This window comes from Marmota flaviventris, chromosome 12 (genome assembly GCF_047511675.1).
Source record: "Marmota flaviventris isolate mMarFla1 chromosome 12, mMarFla1.hap1, whole genome shotgun sequence".
Taxonomy (NCBI): Eukaryota; Metazoa; Chordata; class Mammalia; order Rodentia; family Sciuridae; genus Marmota; species Marmota flaviventris.
Window position 1 is genome coordinate 9,372,268 of NC_092509.1, and position 6,000 is coordinate 9,378,267.

Consider the following 6,000-nt stretch of genomic DNA (forward strand, 5'->3'; position numbering starts at 1 on the left):
ACACTTTGTTTATTCAATGATCAGATCTTAAAATCAGCTTATCCTACTCAAATGTGAGAATCCAACTGACTCTCTGAACTTAACACAAATCCTGGTAAGTTTCAAATATATGAATGCCTAGTTATTTATTATCCTGAAATTCTCTCACCAGAAATTTTAGGAACCTAACTTCCAACAATTTGAGCCAAACCCACTGAAATATATTGAACAAGTTCTCACCTACTTGTCACTTCTTAAAAAATTTAGTTTTTCAACTGAAACAAAAACAAAAACATTTATGGAATGTTTTTGTGATGGTGTGATATGTAAATATTGTATGATGCTTAAGTCAATGTAAACATAGCTATCTCTTCAAACTGTTATTATTTATGGTGAAAACATCCAAATTTCTTTCTTTTAACTTTTTGAAGTTTACAATACATTTATTACCTTATTGTATAATAGGACACTGAAACTTCTTACTAATTCTTACAGTAACTGGGGACAGATTTTAGTATTCTTATTTTGTGGATGAGAAAATTGAAACTCAGAGAATTTAATCTATCAAAAGCCACAGTGAAATTTAAGAAGAAGAGATTTAAAATTATATCCTCTAGATCAAAATCTTATATGAATTCCCTCTGTACAGAACTGCTTCTATAGCCTTGAATATCAGAAATTCTTAGAATAATTTATTCCTTCAAAAATTATTTATTTTGTGTTAGAGAATATTCTGAACACTGGAGAAATAAAGAATTGATCTAAAAAATTTCTGCCTCCATCTTGGTTAATTCTCTGCTTCTTTCCAAAGCTTAAATTATTCCTTAGCATATTCCAAGGTTAGAGGTTCTTAGTCTAGCTTCTGGCATTCATTACAATTGGGGACTTGCCAAAATTACATAGAAAAGTTGGTTGGTTATGTGTATTTGAATATTTATGGAGAACTATATCATGGGTAGAAAATTTAGAGATTAGTAAGATTCTTAAAAGTGGCAATGGTCCTGAAGTTAAAAGAAAATAAAGTTAAAGATTGCTAGCTCAAACTGTTTTTTTTTCTTTCCCTGTAACATCACAAGAAGAAGATAGTCATGGAAATTGCATAACATATTTTCTTTATGAATTAAAAATTGGAAGAAAATTGGCATTTTAAATACTTATGAAAATATGTATATATAACTGGAAATTCAACCCAGGGCCTTTTACATGCTAGTCAAGAATTCTGCCACTGAACTGTCTACCTGGCTCTTTTAATTTTTTTCTGACAGGGTCTTGCTAAGTTGCCCAGGTTGGCCTTGAACTTGTGATATTCCTACCTCAGCTCCTCAGCCAGGATAATAGGTGTGTATCACTGTACCCAAGTGCATTTTTAAACCTTTGAAAACAACTATCTCATTTGTTATAATACATATGTAGATTAAAGCACTTTAAATAATAACTTTCTTAAACTTTGATTTTCCTATAACTTATATAACATCTGGCCTAAAAGACTAAACTAAATTATATTGACTTGATTATGTCTTCCTTTATGTATTCTGAATACTTCAGAAGTTCATGGAAATATATTTATTCCATATTTTTGTATCATATATATTGAAAGCAAAATGATAAACATATATTTGTTTTTTATTTCTATGTTTTATATTTAATCAGATGATTTTAATGAAAATATTAACTGGTATTTTCATTTTAAACATTACTCTTAAGAACTAAATTAAATTACTGTATGCCATAAAAACTTACTAAATATTTCTGTGAGGATATCTTATAAAAATAAGTAAAACATTTTGTCCTTGATAGAGATGAGAAATACACATTACAATGAATAACTGCTGATTTCAAAATGTATCTGAAGGAGGAAGCAAGTAAAAAAAAGAAGAAGAGAGGAATTCTGTAAAGCATATTGCATTTTGGTTGTCATGTTTCTCATTGCAACTGTTGGAAGCCATCCAACTCCCCTGGTTGGGTATTACATTCAGAGTTAATGAATAGATCCAAATATATCTGTATTCAAAACTACTCACAGGCCTTCTAATATTCTGAGCACAGCCTGTACTGATTTTTTTTTCCTCCTCAGAGCAAAGGTAATATTTGTCACAATGTGAATACCTTTAAACTCTAAAAATAAATAAAAGTCTCATGATATGGAATTTACTTACTGTGATCCTTGAAATGCTACTGGATACATGGCATTTACTTAAGTTTTAAGGGCCTACGATAATATTTTTCTCCCTATATTTTTAAAAATTTCATGATGATTATCAAAATAGTCCTTAGCATTTTATTTGGCTCCTGTCTCTCCTTCTACCTTGAAATCATCCATCTCTTTTGGTTGAGATCTCCTATGCAAATTCTGAAAAACTAATAATAAGCAAAACTGCAAGGTAATATAAACATAATTTACTTATTAAATTTTTTATCCACCCCCCAAGCTTTTTTGAGGTACTGGGGATTGAATGCAGGGAAGCTGCACCACTGAGCTAAATTCCCAGTCCTTTTTTGTTTTTTATTTTGAGAGAGGGTCTCACTAAGTTGCCCAGGCTGGCCTTAGTCTCCCAAGTAGCTAGGAATATAGGTGTGCTCTACTGCACCTGGCTTTATTTTCATTTTTAGTTATATAATTAATTTTATTTATTTACTTTACTTTGTGTACCTAGTATAGATTTTAGCCAGTCTTCCACTACTGCTAATTCATGCCCTAATTGGAGGAAAAATCAACCAGCTATAAACTACCTAATTACCCCAAAGGATCCATTCTTAATGTGATTCTCCTCTGCTTTGGCTCAAATATAATTAATTCCTAATTTACCATAGTCTGTTCAAATTAGAGTTCCTTGTTTTATTGCTCCTAATGTCTTATTACCTGATGCGTGCTTTTTGCTTAGCATAAGGATTTTTTAAATTATATTTTAAAGATTGTAAATATACCCTTAGCAAAGTGTACTGGGTTGAATTGTGTCTCCCCTTCCCAAAATTCTTCCAAATATTAAACCCTGATATTATGAACTTGATCTTATTTAGATAGGGAGTCTTTGCAGATGCAGTAAGGCAAGGCTTTCAAATAAGAACACTCTTGATTACAGTCAGCCTAATGAAAGGTGTGATAACTGTCCCTATTGAAGACAGAAAGGGAAGAGACACAGAGGCAAAGATGTCTGCATGAAAATGTGGGTGAGATTGAAGCATCTATAAGATGAGGAGCACCAAGGAAGTCAAAAGCCACCACAAGTTAGGAAAGGGGCATAAAACAGATTCTCCCTTAGAGCCCCCTAAAGGAATTAGTCAAGGCAACACTCTAATTTCAGATTTTTGGTCTCTATAACAGTGGGATAATGAATTCTGTTATTTAAAAAAAATTGTAAAGACCTCAATTATTTTTAGAATATAGGTTGTAACAATAATTACTCTTGACTTGGTTCTATCTCTAGAACAAACCACAGAATACACAGTCTAAGAAGCTTAGGCCCCCAAAGAATTTCTGCCTACAGAGGGATCCACCTTTGAGTTGGACACAGGGAATTTGGAGTGCTGAGTCTAGTTCTAGAGCATTTCTAATTTTCTTCCATACTTCTGGCACAAAGACTTCTGTGAAATTAGCAAGGGCCTAGATAGAAGGTTAGATGAAATGCCCAATTTTCACAGGCTTAAATGACAGCAGAAATTCAATGGCATTTTTAGAGGATTCCCTGAATGTACCCCTCTTGCTTGCTTATCTTCCTAATGCTGAATTTAGGCAGCGCTTTGTGGGCTAAGCTTTGACTATAATTTTTGTGATTCTATAGCAGTTTACTAATCCTTGTTCGGTTCTTAGTCCCTTTTCAACCATGGAAAGACTTCATTTTCTTTACTCAGGATCTGAGATGGGAGCTCTTGATTAACATTATAGGTTATCTGGGCGTGATAAAGCTGCCAGTATTGGAGCAGCATCCTGCCCTTCTCTTGTTTTACCCATTTTATTTATTTATTTATTTATTTTTGTTTTACTGATCTCAGAATCCTGGTATATTACTGTTAGTCAGATTTTCATTGATGTGACCAAAAAACCCAACAAGAAGAACTTAGAGAAGAAAAGTTTATTTTGGCTGACAATTTTAAAGTCCATGGTTGGCTGACTCCATTGTTCTGGGTGCTCTGCAGCCAAGATGAAACAGAACATTCTAAAGAAAGAACATGGTGAAGGAAAGTGGTTCAGTCCATGGCAGCATGGAAGGAAAGTGTCAGGGGAAGAGAAAGGAAAGGGAAGGGGAGAACATCAACCCTTCAGAGGCATGCCCCAGTGACTTGCTTCTTCTAGCCACACCCCATCTGTCTACAGTTACCACCTAGTAGTCCTCTCAAATTATTAATCACCAAATGAGATTATAGCCCACATGATCTAATTTCCCAAAAGCCCCACCTTTGAACCTTGACACACTGGGGACCATGTTTCAACACATAAGCTTTATGATGACATTCTAGATCCAAACCTGAAAATTGACTTAATGTTGATGTGTTGCATCTCAGTTTACTTTGATACAACTCCTATCTAAACTGCTGTTTGAACCTTGATCACTACCAATCTTTAGTTCATTTTCTGCCAGAAGTGAGATGAAGCGCAATTTCAGTCAGTTTTGCTAACTATCAGATTCTCTGTAAGATTAGAAGAAGAGGGCTGGGGTTGTGGCTCAGGGGTAAAGTGCTCACCTAGCTCATCCAAGACCCTGGGTTTGATCCTCAGTACCATACAAAAATAAATAAAATACTGTATTCACCTACAACTAAAAAAATAAATATTTTAAAAAAAGATTAGAAGAAGATTGGACATGTTGGATTAAATAAAGTTTTGGGACTTAATATGGGAATTTCTAGTTCCATGAATTCTGTATTCAGTTTTTGTATAATTATGAGCTGGTGGTAATAACACTAATGAGGTATATAAAAATCTAAGATGCAGTAAATTATATCAAGCTATGCCATCTTACCAAATTATGTGCTTTTGATGTTTCAATTAAGCCTAATGTATTCCAAATAAGGTTTATTCAAAGAAGTCATAAAACTCCTATTACAGCAAAACATGGGGTGGAGGTGGGGGGAGGAACAGAAGCTAAAAAATCTTAGGAAAAAGAATGATGAATGAAAAGACTTTTAAAAATTAGTAAATGAGGTATACAAATAAAATATAAATGAACTTTAAAATTATAGACAGATTGCCTACTAGAAGACAAGAAATTGATCATTGTGGAAGAGAAAGAAAAGCATAACTTGAAGTTATTATTTCTGGGCAGGTCAGACTGGCTTTATGTGAGTTTAAAGACTCTTAATCTGTTCAAAGGGATTTCTCCCAGTTTGCTAATACAGAATTGAAGCAGAAAATTGTTTCATAGTATGTATTATTTCTCACTGGATCAGGGAGTAAAATATGATGTGATTAAAACAATTTCTCTCCCCCCAATATATATGAAATTAAGAAAGTGTTTATTTGAAAGGGAGTGTTAGAGACTTGGTACATCTGTGCTCCATATCATGCTACGAAATAAAACAATCCCCCAAACCGAAGGCTGAATGTTTTCTCTGATATATGGATGCTAATTCTCCATAAGGGGTGGCGGCTAGGGAAGAATAGAGTTACTTTGGGGTAGGTAAGGGGGAGTGAAGGGATGAAGGGGTAGTGGATAGGAAGAATAGTAGAATGGATCTGACATTATTACCCTCTGTACATATATGATTACACGACTGATGTGATTCTACACCATATACAACCAGAACAATAAGAAATTATACTCCATTTATATATGATGTTGCAAAGTTCATTCTACTGTTATGTATAATTAATTAGAACAAATAAAAAAAACTGCTAGAGTCTATGAAACAAATGTAGCATAGTTTTCATGATTTGCTGATTATATAACCTGTCCTCTACTTTGATACCCAGACCTCTTCTTTTGGTGCTAGTAACTAAGTAGTGGAGAAAAATGACTGTTCTAGAAGTTAAGGAAAATGAAGAATTTGCCATGTACAAGCACACTTCAGCATGTTGATTTGTTC